This window comes from Triticum urartu, chromosome 1A, assembly GCF_056163025.1.
Source record: "Triticum urartu cultivar PI428250 chromosome 1A, HENAU_Tu73, whole genome shotgun sequence".
In the NCBI taxonomy this organism is placed as follows: Eukaryota; Viridiplantae; Streptophyta; class Magnoliopsida; order Poales; family Poaceae; genus Triticum; species Triticum urartu.
Window position 1 is genome coordinate 3,589,701 of NC_141873.1, and position 19,981 is coordinate 3,609,681.

Genomic DNA, 19,981 nt, shown 5'->3' on the forward strand with positions numbered 1-19,981 from the left:
TCCTTACATAAAGGGGGGAGGAGGAGAGGGCCGGCCAAGGGGAGGAGGCGCGCCCAAGGGGGGCAATCCTACTCCAAGTAGGATTCCCCCCTCTTTCCTAGTCCAAGTAGGAGAGGGGAAGGAAGGGAAGGAGAAGGAGAAGGAAGGAGAGGGAGGAAAAGGAGGAAAGGGGGGCCGACCCCCTTGTCCAATTCGGTTTGGGCTAGGGGGGCCACGCGCCCTTCCTCCTCTCTTCCACCACTTGGCCCATGAGGCCAATTGCTTCTTCCTCATATTCCCGTAACTCCCCGCTACCCCCGAAAATACCCGAATCACTCGGAACCTTTCCGATGCCCGAATATAGTCATCCAATATATTGATCTTTACGTCTCGACCATTTCGAGACTCCTCGTCATGTCCCTGATCTCATCCAGGACTCCAAACTCCTTCGGTACATCAAAACACATAAACTCATAATGTAACCGTCATCGAACTTTAAGCGTGCGGATCCTACGGGTTCGAGAACTATGTAGACATGACCGAGACATGTCTCCGGTCAATAACCAATAGTGGAACCTGGATGCTTATATTGGCCCCCACATATTCTACGAAGATCTTTATCGGTCAAACCGCATAACAACATAAGTTGTTCCCTTTCTCATCCGTATGTTACTTGCCCGAGATTCGATCGTCGGTATCTCAATACCTAGTTCAATCTCGTTACCGACAAGTCTCTTTACTCCTTATGTAATGCATCATCCCACAACTAACTCATTAGTCACATTGCTTGCAAGGCTTGTAGTGATGTGCATTACCGAGAGGGACCAGAGATACCTCTCCGACAATCAGAGTGACAAATCCTAATCTCGAAATATGCCAACTCAACATGTACCTTCGGAGACACCTGTAGAGATCCTTTATGATCACCCAGTTACGTTGTGACGTTTGGTAGCACAAAAAGTGTTCCTCCGGTCAACGGGAGTTGCGTAATCTCATAGTCATAGGAACATGTATAAGTCATGAAGAAAGCAATAGCAACATACTAAACGATCAAGTGCTAAGCTAACGGAATGGATGAAGTCAATCACATCATTCTCCTAATGATGTGATCTGGTTAATCAAATGACAACTCATGTCTATGGCTAGGAAACACAACCATCTTTGATCAACAAGCTAGTCAAGTAGAGGCATACTAGTGACACTATGTTTGTCTATGTATTCACACATGTATTATGTTTCCGGTTAATACAATTCTAGCATGAATAATAAACATTTATCATGAAATAAGGAAATAAATAATAACTTTATTATTGCCTCTAGGGCATATTGCCTTCAAATTCAAGAAACGACCTACTCGATCCTACACAAATAAATAGCGGATCACGCACGTACTAGTACCTCCTTTTCGGTTTGCAGGGCTTAATACAAACCTCTCACCAACCTAGGTACTCCCTCCGTCCGGGTTCATTAGTCCCGTGAGCACAGCAGCAAGACCAAGGCATGGCAATGATTAACGGCATGTCGAAGTTTAAGCCTAATTAATTCCAGCGATTTAAGTGGTTGCATGCGTGCCCTTGGCTGCGACTCGTTGCATGCTGCTCCGCGCACTGGCTGCGAGTGATTCTGAGTGCCTGCATACAGCTGGCCGTAATTAAGGCAGCGAACTGATGCGAAAAAAGATGCACTTTAATTGTTGCGGGCTTTTTAAATCCGTGGAATCATTGTTGACAAGGAGGGAGATGATTCAAGTGCACTCGTTTGACCGCCATGCCGGCGTGCAACCCAGACGGGACGGGACGGTATAGTCATAATTTCAGTTTTTCTAGTTTTCCACGGCAAGCTGGCGCGCTAAGCCATGCCTGCTTATGCATTGAATTCCAATGACCGTCGCACTACCTTCTGCCTATAAGTATAGTTTTCCGGCCTTCTTCGGTGGCACCGTGACCCAACTCGCCATATCCTCATAAGCCCCCACCGGCCCGACGTCGCTCGCCACGTTCGCCATGCCCCAGCCCGTCCGCGGTAGGCGACGCTAGAGGCGGTCACCGCCGGAACTAGTGTTCGATTTTTCACCGAAAGGCAGACGGAGGGAGGAGGCATTCTATCTGTCTTTAGATGGCAATGCGGAGATCGAGGACTTGTTGGAGCACGACCGCCTGGCGGAGGGGCAGGATTTGTTGGAGCGCGACCGCCTGGCGGAGGAGCAGTATATCGCTGATTTGCGCCGCCAGCAGGACATGGAGCAGCAGCGCACCGACTCTCTGAGTCGCAAGCAGAGCGCCCGCAACTGGGCTGACTACGTGGAGGCCGGCGCCCGGCAAATAGCCGTGGAGGCTGTCGGGCACGCACGCGTTCGCGATGCCGATTTTTACTACCATCTCGTCAAGTGGGTTTCCCGCTTGGAAGCCAAAGCTTCGGTTCCCGGCATGGAAAGGGCCAACGCGCGCGAGCAACGCGCCCTATCGCACCTCTGGCAAGTCCGAGGCGAGGCGCAGGACCCCGGTGCCAGCGTTTAGCGTGTACCGCAGATGGCGGCCGGCATCATCTAGTTAGCTAATAGTTAGTTAGTACTTGTACGCTACTAGAGTATTAGTGGAAGTAGATAGTTAAGTTGTCTATGATAGTTGTCAATGTGGAAGTTCAGTACTCTATATGTGGATCGGACCTGTTACTTTGCTTTGAATGTTGAACTTTTCCGTTTGAACGTATGGAATGGGCTATTATTTTTTTAAATGGGTTGTATTTGTCCTTCATGGGTTTAGAGGCTGACTTGTGGGCCTACCAAGTTGACGCGTACACAATCAGGAGATGATTTTACGTGGAGAGGATGACAGCAGGGACCCGCCAAGGTCATGGCAGTACGCAAGCAAGTGCCTCCTTATTTCAAGCCAATAAAAAATGGCTCCTCCTAGTTGTTTTATGACATCTGGGTCCCATGCCATTGTCAACGTAGTCAATAAACGAGAGAATTGCACAAGGAGCAGTTGACACCAGGGACCCAGCAGCTCGCCAAGTTATTTTTGTTTTGGGTTAATTTGATAAATGCCACTCCAAATCTGGTGTTTCCGACAAATGCCACTGCAATTTTAAAACTTTGAAAAATGCCATTTCATGCCATTTCTAGTGGCATTTTTCGAAGTCTGGAGTGGCGTTTTTTCAAAGTTTGCAAACTGTAGTGGCCTTTTTCAAAGTTTGCAAAGATTGTACTCGCATTTTTCAAAGTTTGGAAATTGCAGTAGCATTTTTATGAATCGCCATAATTGGAGTGGCATTTATCTAATTTGTTTTTGAGACGGAAGCAGGGTGTCAACTGGGCTGTACGGGACACTCTGGCCTGTCTAGACAACCTTTTCTTTTATGTTTACCACAGACCAGCCTAGTAGTTTTTTTTCTTTCTGAAAATCGCTAGCCCAGTTTTTTGTGATTTGTCAAGTAGGTCGCTTTATCTGGCCTATTGTGCTGCAAATCTTTCAAGACGAGGAGAGGTTCATTTGGCTGGTCAAGAAAATGGCCTATCAGTAATGAGAAATGGGATGTACATTTTTAAAACACATCAAACCGGCAATTAGTTTCAAATATCTTTTTTCATTTCAAGATCTTAAATTGTATTGATTTCTATGCGTGGACAATTTATTGGATTTTGTATTGATATACATTTATTTTTAAAATCAGTCTGAATGTGACTCGAAATTTCAAGATTAAAAACAGTTCAGACTGCACCAACATATGCGAAATTTTGTCAAAAATTTTAACCATGGCCACAATATGAGCTGTAATGCTAACAAAAATAAAAGAATATGGGCTACAAAAAAAACGTAAGAATTAGCAAATGGGCTGTAAATTATTAGAAATAATGGCAGATGGCATGTATGCTGTTTTCCACAAGCAGTGACTGTTGAGGCTTTCCTAAAAAAAGCTTGACGCACAAGCAGTGACTGTTGGATGTCCATCCAACGGTCGTCGTGCTTTTTCAGTCTCCGCTCTTCCTGCTCCAGCCGCTCAAACAAGCGCCAGCGGGACTGCCTGCTCCCTCCTCCCCGCAGCCAGCTGTGCTACCGCGCAGGCCACACCGCCCCACCGTAGTCCCATCGTTGGCCTAGCCATCCCTCTACTTACCCACACCTGCTATTATTCTCCGGCGATGGCAGACGAACCGGTAAACCCCGTACAGTTGTACTCCCCTCCACGTGGGAAACAACTGGCGAGTCTTCTCTGGCTCCGTGTCGTTCCCTTCCTAGGCCTCGCCATCGTCCACCGCCCTGGTGCTTTTGGCATGGCGTGGTCCACGTGGTCAACGACCGACATGCATCTGAAGTGAACTGTACGTGGAGAGGATGACAGCTGGGTCCACGACCGCACGCAAGGAAATGCCTCCTTATGACGCACAAAATATTGATTCCTCGACCTAACATCTAGGACCCACCGAAAGGGCCTCTGTATTTCGCGAAAAAAACGTTACCGCTGCTGACAGCTCGGACCCACCAGCTATATCTTCGCACTGAAGGAAGTGCCTCCTTATTACACACAAAAAATGAATACTCGAGTGACCGTACGATGTCCATCCAACGGCCGTAGTGCTTCTTCAACCTCTGGTCGTCTTGCTCCAGCTATCCAAAGCAGCGTCGGTTGTGTCGCCTGCTCCTGCCTCCCGTGGCCGGCTGTGCTGCTGCGGAGGCCTCACCGCCCCCATACTACTCCCACCACTGGCCAGGCCATCCCTCCACTCCACTCACCCACACCCCCGTTATTCTGCAGCGATGACAGCGCAGCCGAACCAGTGAACCCTCATACTCCTCTCCGCGTGGGCATCCACTGCCACGTCTTCCCCGGCTCCGCGTCGTCCCCTTCCTAGGCCTCGCCGTCGTCCACCACCGTAGTGCTCTTGGCGCGGTGTGGTCAATGTGGTCAACGTCTGACTTCCATCGGAGGAGTACTGTACGTGGAGAGACTGACAGCTGGATCCATGGCAGCCGTAAGGAAGGGCCTCCTTATTACGCGGAAAATAATTATTCCTCCACCTGACAGCAGGGACCCACCGGACGGGTCACTAGTATTTCGCGAAAAAAACGTTTCCCCCCTGACTGCTGGGACCCACCAGACGGGCCACCATATTTCATGAAAAAAACATTTCCCCCTGACTGCTAGGACCCACCGAACGGGCCACCGTATTTCATGAAAAAAACGTTCCCCCCGCTGTAACCTCGGACCCATCGGAAGTGCCTCCTTATTACGCACAAAAAAAATTAATACTCCCCCTGCTAGCTGGGACCCACCATGGTGGGAGGCTAACTTGTGGGCCTACTAAGTTGACTGGGACGGAGGCCTTTGACAACTTTAGTCAAAATGAACGATTCTAGCTCCAGTGACCGATGTCCATCCAACGGCCATAGTGCTTCTTCAGCCTCTGGTCTTCTTGCTCCAGCCGCCCAAAGCAGCGCCGGTCGTGCCGCATGCTCCTGCCTCCCGTGGCCGACTGTGATGCCGCGGAGGCCTCGCCGCCTCCTACTACTCCCACCGCTGGCCAGGTCATCCCTCTACTCACCCACACCCCATGTTATTCTGCGGTGACGACAGCCTCACACCACAGCCGAACCAATGAACCCTCGTACTCCTCTCCGCGTGGGCATCCATTGTCGTGTCTTCCCCGGCTCCGCGTCGTCCCCTTCCTAGGCCTCGCCGTCGTCCATTGCCGTGGTGCTCTCGGCGCGGCGTGGTCAACGTGGTCAACGACCGACTTCCGTCGGAAGTGTACTGTACGTGGAGAGTGACGGTGTCCTGGACTAGGGGGTACTCACCACGTCATCTCCCGATCTGTTAGATTGGGCCGAGGACCCCCATGGCCGTATACTCATGGGCCAGTTCGGACAGCTGCCGCATACAAGGAAGATTCCAGAAGACTTGGCGATCAAGACAAGGACTCCTCCCCAACGGCGTTTTGGCTAGGACTCTTGTTATCCTGGGCCTCTGGTGCATTATATAATCCGGGGCCAGGCTAGTCGATAGAGATATACAACAATCATACCATAGGCTAGCTTCTAGGGTTTAGCCTCTTTGATCTCGTGGTAGATCTACTCTTGTACTACACATATCATCAATATTAATCAAGCAGGATTAGGGTTTTACCTCCATCGAGAGGACCCGAACCTGAGTAAAAACATCGTGTCCCTTGTCTCCTGTTAACATCCGCCTAGACGCACAGTTCAGGACCCCCTACCCGAGATCCGCCGGTATTGACACCGACATTGGTGCTTTCATTGAGAGTTCCGCTGTGTGTTCGGCAAAGGGTTGGTAGCTCGCCTGCAGATCAACTGCGACTTTGGTATCTTCGTCACCAGCTCGACTGATCACCTTGTTTTGACCAAGGACTGCGCCCAATCTCTGATCGTCATGTTCGGATGAGGGCCTTTATAAACATCAACCCCGATCTCTATCAAGATCATGGAGGAATCATCCAGGGAGCCCGGGGGCTCAACGTCAACATTGCCCTCAGGCGACCGTGCTGTTTTTCTGGACAACAAACTTGTGTCCGCCGCCACCGCCTACTCTAGTGTCTTTTTAATGATCACTTTGGTGGAATTGTGCGGAATTGAGTCTACAACAACCCTGGAAAATTTCGTCGAGTTCCGATGGAGGAATCTCTGGCAATCCATGATATAATGGAGCCCTATCAAATCTGGACGGGAATCTGGATGAGTTTAGGGCGCGGTGCCCAGCTTCTAGCTCGGACGTCCTTCGGAAGATCCAACCGTTGATCGGCTGCGCAATTCCTATATCTACCACCTCTCAAAATTTCAGCTCGATCCGACCGCCCAAACTCCGGGAACCTTCCGATTAGTGCATCACTTTTCGGATCTGTTTTCTGCGCAAAAACGAATCCGACCCGACTTCGTCTTTTTTATGAACGGGATTCCGGACATCCATTTTGAAGGAAGTTTTATATGGGGTATTGCGTTTTGTTCCGGAACACATCCTACTAACTTTAAAATCTTTTGAACATGATATTCAACATCATTCTGGTGTCAAACCAGTCCGGCAATATTGCTCCACGGCTGCCGACCTGCGCTAGACACGTCGTCACTTTGTTGAGCCGAGCTCAACTTCCTCGGATCATCATCTCGGCAAGCCGAACAAGAGTCCGGCATCGCGAAGGATAAATCATCACCAACATCGCCGCCCCACAGATTACACGGAGCGGGCATACCAGCATCGCCGCACGGTCGCTTCATCAAGCCGGCATCGACCACGTCACGACTTGCATCGGCAGGGCCGCACTATTGCTTCTTCAAGGTGGTGTCCATCACGCCGACCTACTTCGACATCTCGGATGGACCGGGGGCTTGCCATCTCTTCATCAACCTACTCCGGACACTTCGGCGTCACTACCCGACCAGCTCCATCACGTTAGTTGGACCGAGGGCTTTGCCTCGGCGAGCCAACCTTTGCCAGCATTGCCATGCCGTCGTTTTGTCGCCCATCAGGCAATGGGTGCGCGGATCGAGTCGCAATTTTGGGAATCACCTTCCTTCGGGTTGCTACAACAAATAAACCAGGTGCTATTTATCCCAGTATTTTTTGCTTGTTTGGGTTCATTTTTCCCAAGGAATTATTACTCTGGTTTATGCATCATATGTGCACAGATCTATCAAACGGTGGCCGCATTAATGACAGTCGCATGGTGGTTCGGTCAGTTTCCGTACATAGTACGGCTTACGCCGCATCCGGAGCTCGGACCGACCTGTGAATTGGGGCTTTGCCACGCCTTTACCGCATCACGCCGACGCCCTGCATCGACATTGACTTCGGTGCCAGGCCATATTTCTTTTATTACTCACTTTGCATAAATTATTTATTATGCAACGATTTTTTTATTATCATTATTACTATTATCTCTGGTTTGCACTATCTTTTGTGCACAGGAAAATGATCCGGGCACTTTGGCGTCACTCTGCCGGTCTGCATTGACCGTGCTATATCACCACTTCGGCGTGTCGAGCTCACCGCTCCGCCACCTCGGGACCAGCTTGGGGGGTGGAAGCTTGTCCCGTATCAAGCTCGGACCGTGTCATCAATACCGAACACATTAACCAGATAAGTCGCTTTCATGCTCAAAGCTCTAATTTCTAACTTGTGTTCGGTTCGACCAAGCATTATACTTTTTTGGAAAAATGCTGCTTGTAAAATTTTTTCCTTGTCCAACCTTTGTTTGTGACGCATAAATTCAAATACCCAATTCGTTTGGGGGCTTCCTTCATGAAGCTTTTTCTCTTGCATATGATTATACTTGTACGGCTTCGTTCCTTGTTCGTGTATTACGCCACAATATGCACCATATTGACTTAAGCGATTTGCAAGATGGGTTGCCTCGCTCCTGTGTTTACCCCTACATTCCCGATTGTTCAGCTAGGGAGTAAAGGGAGCACCTCTGCGATTGTCACGATCGGGTCATCCGAGCCGGACCTCAGACTGGGTGAAGCCGAAAGCTAGCGCTCTTATAGTTTTCAATGATGGTCGGCACACAACGGAACTCATGAGTACAAAAAATCTATTGAACAAGTCTCATAGTAACAATGAGCACCGAAGAAAGGTATCGGTGGGGGTACTATTTTCTTTGAAGATGCTTCTTACACTTCGATGTAATATAGCATAAGTTCCCTGAGCGCGCTTTGTCTATTACAGCCTTATGGCCTGATTGCCTGGTTATTGGAAACACTGTCGATATTCTCGACAGATGGAGTACATAACACTTTTCGGTTCTTGACCGAAGAGGGAGAAGCCGACAGTCGGTTAAGACGCGTTTAAAGTTCGGTTGAACATAGATATGATATAAGTACTTCGGTACATGCAATCATTCTTTTACCCAAGTCACTTGGGGGCTCTTAAATTTATATGAGCCGTTTTATGATAAGTGTTCCTCTTCTTAGTCGTTGCAAAGTTTTATTATTATTATTATCTATCACTCCTTTTTTCGACACGAGCGTGTGGTCACTAGCCGGGGAGCCTAATTTCTCTCTCAAAGCCGCTAGAGTTTAGTTTGCTAAACTGGCCTAATGAGAAGTACTCCGCCCTCGGGATAGGAGGTTGAAGCTGTAGGCTGACCCGCTTGAACTCTTGAGATAGGATGTATCATGTAAAAGCACGACAGAAGCACTTCTTTTGCTAAGGCCAATTTTCGGATTGGCACCGAACACTTGATCTTGTTTGGACGTCAAGTTTTTACTGACGTTTTTTGGTTTTCCAAACTTATGGCACTTTTAAACTATTTGTGTGTTTTCAGCACATGTCTCACAGTGCAACGCCTGACACCTTTAGAGATTCAGCAAAAACATTCTCGGATGTTGCTATATATGCATCGGTTTCGAATTGTGTCTTCGGTCTATAGTTGGGTTGCCCGGCTCCTGCGCTTGCCTCCTACGTTCCGCTTTGTTCGGCTCGATGTGCAAAGGGAGAACCAATGCGATTGTGCTTCCAGCTCACATGGTTAAGCACCTCAGTGGAGAAAGCCGAAAACTGACTGTCACAATAAGCGTAAACTGGTCAGCAATCCGATGACGGTGTTAAATGACGGGCCATTCATAACAATGGCCGAAGTGTTTACGGCTTGACCTCGACTGTCGCCGAACACTAGCGGGGTCTATTAACTGGACTCCCAAACTAAATCCTCGATATTTTTCTCTTACATTGGAGCTGAGGTTTCATCATCATGCCTAGCATGACAACCCAAAGAAAGGAACTGATAGCAGGACTATTTTCTTTGGAATACATTTCTTCTGTTAAATAGTAATATAACATATCTCTCTGCGTACCTTTGTTTATAAAACCGTATGGCCAAATTGCCTTGTCTATTGTAAATCTTTGCCCTCATGAAGGCTTTATAAAGTAGGACAAACACTCCTCGGCTATTGGCCAAGAGGGTTGAAGCCAATGGTCGGTCAACAAAGTTTTGTACAATGCGGATCCGAGCATTAATGACATAAAGTACTTGGATACATAGAGTCATTACACATAATTTGTGATTTTACTATGGATATCAATCCTTAATTCGGCCACCCGTGCCCGCATTAAGGCTCGGGGCTACTGGGCTTCGGGCTTATTATTTACAAATATTAAAGGGGCACATTGATCCCCTGATCTGGTGTTGCCACCCGACCCGTGTCTCGGGGGCTACTGCATTGCCTATCCAATGCAGAAAATTTTAAGTGTAATACAGTCTCCGAGGATATTTTGAACCTCAGGTTGGTCGGCCGCACCCAACCTAAGTCTTCAGGACTGAGCACGCCGCTTTTTTTGTCCCGAAGTATTCCGCTGAGCTAGGACTTGATCGTCAGACCGATTTTGCAAATCAACCTGAGTGTCAGCGGCTACGGGGATCAGCGGTCTTATGTCATCCTTCATGTGCATCTCGGGTTTTAGACCGATACCCACCTTGAGGGCTACTGGCTATATATCTCGGCAGAGAATAAATTGCACCGATCAAAAATATTGACAAAAATCGGCCCACGTTCGGGGTGGTGCACCACCTCGGAAGTAGTCTGGCATAAAGCTCGGGCACCAGTGGCTGGCTCCATAGAGGGCATTTCCGGCATTAAGTTCGGCTAATCTCCTTCAAACTTCTTTGAACCAAGGTGATTTACGACACCTCAGATACAGTCCGGCGTTGGAGCTCGGATACATAGTCCGGCGTTGGAGCTCGGATACATTTCGGCGTTGGAGCTCGGAAGCAGTCTGGCATTGGTGCTCGGGTGCAAAAGATACCTTGAATGCGGTCCGGCGTTACAGCTCGGACGCAAGAGGACACTGCCTCCCGGGAACAACTTTAAACCCGAGGTATGGCATCGAAATAACAAGGCATTGATAAAGGCCAGAAACTTAAAGGGGCTCCTCGGATACCCGACGAATAAACTCTTTGGATGCACTTTGGCGATCCTCAAGGTCGAAGATGAGAAGATTTGTTGAACCAGTTTTCAAGACCGACGACCGAAGATGAAGAACAGTTCGGAAGAATCAAGGAGCATCCCTAACTTGAAGACCGGTTCAGGGGGCTATTGACGGTGTCCTGGACTAGGGGGTACTCACCACATCATCTCCCGATCTGTTAGATTGGGCCAAGGACCCCCATGGCCGTATACTCATGGGCCAGTTCGGACAGCTGCCGCATACAAGGAAGATTCCACAAGACTTGGCGATCAAGACAAGGACTCCTCCCCACCGGCGTATTTGGCTAGGACTCTTGTTATCCTAGGCCTCTGGTGCATTATATAAACCAGTGCCAGGCTAGTCGATAGAGATATACAACAATCATACCATAGGCTAGCTTCTAGGGTTTAGCCTCTTTGATCTCGTGGTAGATCTACTCTTGTACTACCCATATCATCAATATTAATCAAGTAGGAGTAGGGTTTTACCTCCATCGAGAGGGCCCGAACCTGGGTAAAGACATTGTGTCCCTTGTCTCCTGTTACCATCCGCCTAGACGCACAGTTCGGGACCCCCTACCCGAGATCCGCCGGTTTTGACACCGACAGAGAGGCTGACAGCTGGGTCAACGGCAGCCGCAAGGAAGTGCCTCCTTATTATGCGCAAAATAATTATTCCTCCACCTGACAGCGGGGACCGACCAGACGGGCCACCGTATTTCGTGAAAAAAACGTTTCCCCCCTGACTACTAGGACCTACCAGCTACAACTTCGCACGCAAGGAAGTGCGTCCATATTACGGGCAAAAAAATTGATTCACCCCCTGACTGCTGGGACCCACCAGCTACATCTTCGCACGCAAGGAAGTGCTTCCGGGCAAAAAAAATGATTCGCCCCCATGACTGCTCGGACCCACTAGCTACATCTTCGCACACAAGGAATTGCCTGATAGTCGGGACCCACTTGGTCGAAGCGTACGTAGCGTTGTCATTCTGGTCGCGAACGTGTACGTACATACTGGTTGATGTAGATGCGCGCACGTGTCGTAGTAGAGGCGCGCACGTGTCGTAGTAGAGGCGCACACATGGCATGTACACGTATGTACAACGGCCAGGGTACAAGAAAGTAAATATGGCCACGTACGTACATCCAGGCGGGGTCTCGAACGCCTACTCGTGCATACACATGGCCAGGGCTCGTGTACATGGCTGGGTCGAAACGGAGAAACTACGTCGTCGTCATGTTCATGGGGAGGCAACGGAATGTGTCGGGTTCATGGGGAGGCAACGGAATGCGTCGTGTTCATCGGGAGGCAATGAAATGCGTGGGAGCCAACCGGCTTGGACGGAATAGGCGGTGGAAACGAGGCCTGGCGTACCGCACAACAGAGGAAACGGCCTTGTGTTCGACCGACCACGTTCAAAATGGGATCCTAATCATTGGGAGGGGTCTGGCGTACCGCAAAACGGAGGAAACGAACTTGTGTTGGACCTCCTACGATCGAAACGGGGTCCTGTTCATCGGGAGGGGTGTGGCGTACCGCAAAATAGGACTCCATGGGATAATGTTCATCTCTACCGTCGATCTACTCCAGCCTCCACGGTCTACTGTTCATCCACCGTCGACCTCCTCCAGCCTCCACCTGTGACTGTTCATCCACGGGCTCCTGTTCATCGAGCCTCCACCGCGCGCTACTCCACCGGCTACTGTTCAACCACCCCTCTCCAGGGGCTTCTATTCAACCACCCCTCCACGGGCTACTGTTCATCCACCCCTCCACTGTTTATTGTTCATCCAGCCCTCCACGGGGTTGTCCTATTCATCTAGCCCTCCACGGGGTCCTGTTCATCAAGCCCCAACCGACTCGATCGATCGGGGTCCTGTTCATCCAGAGGCAATGCCACGGGGTCCTGTTCATCCACTCCCACCACTCATTATTCAACCCCCCCCCCCCCCCCGCAATGCTCACTGTTCATCTAGAGGCAGCATCGATCGCTTCAATTAGCAGCAGTAGCGAAGGAATCGCTCGATCAGGTTCAGTTAACAGCCATCGATCGATCGCTCAGGTTCAGTAACGCGTAGCCTGCAGTGCAATCGCTCGGGTTCAGTTAGATCCAACGCCTCGCACACAAGCGCGTACGTGTATGAGAGAAACGCGCATCGGTCGTCCCCCGACCTCCCACCGTAATGGGGAACTCGCCGAAATTTTCCTCGCCCTCGCTTCTACCATGGTTTTTTCTGTCATGGACGGCACAAAGAATGTCATGCAGCTGCGTCTCCGGCCCGCCCAGGATGAAAAGCCCATTTTCTGTCATGATTTTTTGTCATAGAAGTAGGAGCCCACCACATTTATGATGATACCGGGTTTTTTCACAATTATCGTCATAGAAGTGTCATAAGTATGACAGAAAAAAATTCGTTCGACCCGAAATGGCATGGATGTGTCTTTTTTTGTAGTGAATCTGCACGCTGGACTCTTCGTCATTGAATCCTAGTTCAGGGGCTACTGAGGGAGTCCTGGATTAGATGGTCCTCGGACAGCCGAACTTTATGCTTATGTCGGAGTGTTGGACTATGAAGATACAAGATTGAAGACTTCGTCCCATGTCCGCGTGGGACTCTCCTTTGCATGGCAGGCAAGCTTGGCAATTAGGATATGTAGATTTCCTTCTCTGTAACTGACTCTGTTGTAACCCTAGCCCCCTCCGGTGTCTATATAAACCGGAGGGTTTAGTCCGTAGGACAAGAACAATCATAATCATAGGCTAGCTTCTAGGGTTTAGCCTCTACGATCTCGTGGTAGATCAACTCTTGTAATACTCATATCATCAAGATCAATCAAGCAGGAAGTAGGGTATTACCTCCATAGAGAGGGCCCAAACCTGGGTAAACATTGTGTCCCCCGCTGTCGGTGTCAAAACTGGCGGATCTCGGGTAGGGGGTCCCGAACTGTGCGTCTAGGCGGATGGTAACAGGAGACAAGGGACACAATGTTTTTACCTAGGTTCGGGCCCTCTCGGTGGAGGTAAAACCCTACTCCTTCTTGATTAATATTGATGATATGGGTAGTACAAGAGTAGATCTACCATGAGATCAAGGAGGCTAAACCTTAGAATCTAGCCTATTGTATGATTGTTGTTCGTCCTACGGACTAAAACCCTCCGGTTTATATAGACACCGGAGAGGGATAGGGTCACACAGAGTCAGTTACAATGGTAGGAGATCTACATATCTGTATCGCCAAGCTTGCCTTCCACACCAAGGAAAGTCCCATCCGAAAACGGGACACAGTCTTCAATCTTGTATCTTCATAGTCTTGGAGTCCGGCCAATGATGATAGTTCGGCTATCCGGACACCCTCTAGTCCAGGACTCCCTTAATAGCCCCTGAACCAGGCTTCAATGACGATGAGTCCGGCGTGCATATTGTCTTCGGCATTGCAAGGCGGGTTCCTCCTCCGAATAATTCATAGAAGATTTTGAACACCAGGATGGTGTCCGGCTCTGCAAAATAAATTCTACATACCACCGTAGAGAGAATAATATTTACACAAGTTCAATCTGCTGACGTATTTCGCGGCATGACGTCACACCACGGCCAAGCCTTTATTCGAATTGTTTTTATTGCTCCACCTCAGCGCGTTTAGCGAAGCGGTTTCCTTGGCATGTCTTGTCAAAGCGGAGATTGTGTCCCCTTATTCCGGGATCCTCATCAATACGGATGTGGGTAACCCAACCGCGCCCGTTGGCACACCCCCTCCATCGAAGGCGAGTCCCAAACGGTCACGGGGACGGCTCTTGGTATTCAACCCCTTTATAAAGAGACCAAGGCCTGTTCCCTTTCTTCAATCTCAATCGAATCCGCCCCTCGCCTCGAGTTCCAACACCCAGGGCTCCAGATTCGGGCGCTTCGGACCTTCGACAATGTCCGGCTCCAACCTACAAGGCCGGTGGATGCCTTCTTCCGTCACGGAAGAAGACGTGCTAAAGATGAGAGACGCCAGGTATCTGACCTCCGAAATTTCGCGTAGGCTGCCCGCCCAAGGGAAAATCATTCCTACTCCCGAGCCTGGTGAGAGCGTGGTGTTCGTGTCTCACTTCCGTCGAGGTTTAGGCTTCCCGATGGACCCCTTCGTGAGGGGGACTCATGTTTTATTATGGGTTGGAATTCCACGACTTGGAGCCGGAGTCCATCCTCCACATCTCATCGTTCATTGTTGTATGCGAAGCCTTCCTCCACACTACCCCTCACTTCGGATTGTGGCTCAAGACCTTGAACGTGGAGCCGAAGATGATCGAGGGGCGGCAGGCAGAGTGCGGAGGGGCAGTTATAAGCAAGAGGGCAGACGCTCCATGGCCCAAGGGCTTTTTTCAAGAGGAGCTTGGTTTGTGGCAACAGGAGTGGTTCTATATCACCGCTCCTAGGGGCACCAGATGGGCGGCACCGCCTGCCTTTTGCTCGGGCCCTCCACAACTGCTGGCGCCATGGGTCAACAAAGGGCTTGACTGGGAGCCGTCTAAGGACGTACCATTATTGCAGGGCCGTATTCGAGACCTCCAAGAGAGGGGGATCAATCTGGTTGTAGTGGCGCAGGTCATGCTGATTCGGCGCCTTCTGGCCTGCAAACGTCGCCCCCTCTGCCTATGGGAATTCAATCCGGAGGGACCGCGAGCTCTCCAACACTTCATGGGTGCGACACCCGTGGAGATGTATAAACTGTTCTTTGGATCACAAGAGACGTGTCCGGACTTGACCGAGGACGCAGGTCTGAGCTGCAACCGCCCGGATACTCAAGTAAGTAGTCCTGTGCCCGGACATGCTATTCGTACATTTATCATAAACTTGCCCTTTAAAGAGCTGTCCTTTGAACAGGAATGGATAGCAAAAGGAAAGCTAATAAGATGTCCGCCCCCCTCCCTGAGACCATGCCGGATCCGGTGTTAACCAAGATGCTGGGGGCTGCGCCTTTGGAAGAGGGCGAAGGGGGGAACAGGAAAGCTACTGCCTCCGTTAAGGAGGCTCTTAAGGAAGGGGGGATAGAGAATCCCTCCCTCCAAGGGTAGAAGAGGACTGCTTCTGAAGATCCGGAGGCCAAGGCCTCAAAGCGATGGAAGAAATCTTCACCAGAGGGTCCTGCGCCGGGAGGAGCCCCGGCCGTACTATTTCCCCAAAGAAATCAGCCCTCTAGCGAGCCGTAAGTAGGAAGGGTAGTTTTGTAATAAGGGACATCCATGTTTTTATTTCTGAAGAGCTCAGCCCTTCTAGTTTGGATCTCAGCCCTTCTCAGCAGAGCTCATCTTCGGAGGATCTTCGTCCGGAGATGATGGAGAGCGAAACGCCTCCATCTGCCGCACCATCAGGCGGGGCGGATGACCCTGAGGTGTCGTCACGGAGGGTCTCCCCGAGTCCGGCGGTGCCGGAGAGTTCGGCACCAACTGGTGTACGGCCGTAGGAGCTGAAGGATCTGCTCGGGCGGGCGTCTATCTCAGAAGATCACCGTACGTTAATGGGCACAGTGACTGAAAGCATTTCATCCGCTGGGAGCGGGTTACATGAGGCCGTCAAAAGTTTACTGACGGGGTTTGAGGTACGCGAAAATGATTTACCTTCTAACAGTTTTGCACATAAAATGTGCCCTGTATAGATAGTAGCCCCTGAGACTTGGTACATTGTCGAAAGCGACGGCGTGCCGAGGATCATAATCTCAGTTGTAGGATGTCGCCCTTCCTATACAGGTGGTGGAGCGTTCGGTGGCCAGCCAAACTGATAGAGTTGCCGAACTGAAGCGGCAACTTGATGTTGCGGATGCGGACATCACGCTGGTCAATAAACGACTTGACGAGTCACAAGGTATGTGGCTTCTCCGCGGACGCCTGGTAAGGGAGCTTGACGCCCGTGCCTTACAACATGTATGCTTAATGCAGATGGTGCCGCTGCTATGGAGGATCTTCGGGCGGAACTTGCCCGAGCCAAGGAGCAAGCCAGAAAAAGTAATGCGGCTGCCTTGAAGGTAGCCAAAGAGCTAAAAGCCGAACAGGCTGCTCACTGCCGAAGCAGGGAGGAAATGGCCGAAATGGCCGTGAAGCTGAAGGATGCTACCGACCGCTATGAGTTTCTTGAAAGAGAACACTAAGCGGAGCAAGAGGGCCTGAAGAAGGCCACCGCCAAATCCAAGGATGCCCGCTCCGCGATGAGAGCTATAAAAGAGGAGCTACGTCAGGCCGGGGAAATTGCGGCTGGAAAGCCTTTTCTGCTACGTAGGAAGTTCACGGATCTGAAGTATGCTCAGTTGGGCCAGTTGTGGGGTGCGGAGGATGCTTATCTGAATTTGGCGGCGAGTGTCGCAGACACAGTCGCACACTTCGGAGGCCAGAAGGATCACGGAATGGAAGAGCTTTTTGGTCGCAATTCCATAGTCCGGAGCGTCCACTTCCATTAACCGATCGGTTAGCCGAGTGGGCTGAGCTGAATAGGTTCTCCGGACATGCATGAAGGATGTCGTGGCTCATCTGTGGCCGGAAAGGCCCGAGCCGAAGAGTTATTTTGGCTTGGTGCAGCAGTTCCTTGCTGCGGTGCCGCATATCAAGGCGATGAAGCGGTCGGCATGCATAGAGGGTGCGTAGATGGCTCTCGCCCGTGTCAAAACATACTGGGCAGAGATGGAGGCCACCGACGTTGCATCCCAGGATTCGGACAGAAGCCGATTACCAGCCGAGCACTATTTTGAGGATGTCCTGCAGGGCGCTCGTTTAATAGAAACGCAGTACTCGAAAAATGTTATGTTCAAATGACATATATGATTTGTGAAGCAATGTTTCAAATATAATATAGGGCTTTTTATACTTGTGCGTTCAGGTGTTGAAATACCTCATGTGCGGCTGTTAACGTATATGTGTATATAACCTGAAAGATTGCAGTCTTCGGCTTCAGCCCCCACGCACATAGTTCGGGGGTGTTTGCAAAAAAGCGCATTTTCACACTTAATCCAACGTCTTGGTCCTGTGAAGGAGGTGAGAGCGTAGCAAACTAGGCAACCGGACTATAATGCTTTATCACTTTCACTTAGCCATAGGAGTTCGATGGTGGGACTACTATATAGCCCCTAGGGGCACTGCGCTCTCCGAATTTCGGGGCGCGTATGTGCCTGACTGGGAAACGGTCCTTCGTTAAAGTGGAGGAATTCTAAACATTCCGGTGGTCGATCAAGTGGTTGACCAGTCTCTCGCTATATCATGATAGTCAGTTATCGGCTTTCTCTACTGAGGTGCTCACCTGGACGAACTAGGGCACAATCGCAGTAGTTCTCCTGGTCCCGCATTAGCCGATAGAGCGGAACGTAAGGCAGCAAAACACAGGAGCCGGGCAAACCCAACATTTAACCAAAGACATGATTCGGAGCTGATGCATATAAGGCCTAACTCGAGACGCCGAACACTCCCTAAGGTATTCGGTCTTTATGAAAACGGGCAGAACAATGCCCTAAGCCCCTAGTGTCCAGGTACGCGCAAAAATTTCTGACGCGGACGATGCCAAAACGTCAGCCTCCTCCTCGGTTATAGTGAGAAATCGGGGGATGTGCATCAACAAGAGACAGTAAGAAAGGTTTACGCAGCGTCTTAATATGAAAAGAATCCTTGCAGGGTCGCTACTGCACGTCTACGCCTGTGTCTCCATTGTGCCGTATCCTGGACGGGCGCACCACGGTGTTCATCTGTAAAACAGAAGAACTTAGTTTGACAAAGGGATCGTGCGAAAAATGTATAGACAGAATATAAGTTAAAAAACGAATAAAATTGAGCTCTATTGTCTCTTATTGTTCATGCGTGCAGCCCCTTGTAAGAGGGGACGCGGCTAGTAAGCCCCTTGGTTATTTGCGCCGGACTTGCCTAACCGTGTCCGGGGTCTGGATGACCTGTTTGGGGGCTTTGATCGGCAAAGCCGGATTAATGTGTGGCTGTCAAGGTAGTCTCACTTTCTTCCTTATTCGAGGAACACTCGTGGTTTCCCTTTAATGAGATTATGCCGTGTGGACCGGGCATTTTAAGTGTAAGAGATGCATAATGCGGTATTGCGTTAAAGCGGGCGAAAGCTTCGCGTCCCAATTGTGCTTGATAGCTACTTTTAAATGGGGCGATGTGGAAGACTAACTTTTCGTGACGGGAGTTGTCAGAAGAGCCGAACACAACTTCCAGTGGTAGAGATCCCGTACAATGGGCATATGGGCTGGCATCACTCCTTTAAAGGAAGTGTTGCTATGGCGTATTTTGGTTGGGTCTATCCCCATTCTGCGGATTGTATCCTGATATAGTAGGTTTAGATCACTGCCGCCGTCCATTAGGACTTGTGTAAATTGTAGTCCGTCGATTGTAGGATCTAATATCAGGGCAGTCCATCCTGCGTTCCGGGTACTTCCGGAGTAATCCTGATGGTCGAAAGTGATTGGTTTTGACATCCAGTGTCGGGACTCCACTGGGGTGGACCGTGCGGCACGTATTTTAATGGGCGCCGCTCTATTTTTGCCTGTTGTCACATGAAGTGAGTTTACTGTTTTGACCTCTTGTGGGAAATTCCTTTGTTTGCCGGTGCTCTGCTTATGGAGTTCGTCATCGTCCTCACTTGGTGTTTCGAGCCCCTTATGTTCGGCGTTAAGTCGGCCCGACTGTTTGAAGACCCAACAATCTCTGTGGGTATGGTTTGCAGGCTTCCCGGAGGTGCTTTTGATTTGGCATATTTTGTCCAAGATTTTGTTTAGGTTGGATAGCTCGTCGCTGTTGTCCTGGAGGGGCAGTGTTTTGTTGTTCTATTGAGAGCTTTTGAATCCGGCGTTGACTGCCGTGCTCTTTGGGCCATTTCCCTTAGTCCGGCGCTGGTCCTTTCTGCGTCGTGGTTTTCCATTGCCATCTCTGACCTCGGATGTACTTGGGTGGCTGGTGTCTGGCGGGTCATGAGCGGGTCATGAGGCTTGTTAGTGCGGCCATTGTCCTTGGCTTTTCATGGCCGAGGTGTCTGGCGAGCCATTCGTCTCGGACGTTATGTTTGAAGGCTGCTAAGGCTTCGGCGTCCGGACAGTCGACTATTTAGTTCTTTTT

The 19,981-nt window shown here is 50.1% G+C and overlaps 1 pseudogene; it reads right to left on the minus strand.

Annotated features, from left to right (window-relative positions):
• Positions 1–18,743: 18,743 nt before the first annotated feature.
• LOC125540850 (uncharacterized) lies at positions 18,744–19,344 on the minus strand (annotated as a pseudogene).
• Positions 19,345–19,981: the final 637 nt, after the last annotated feature.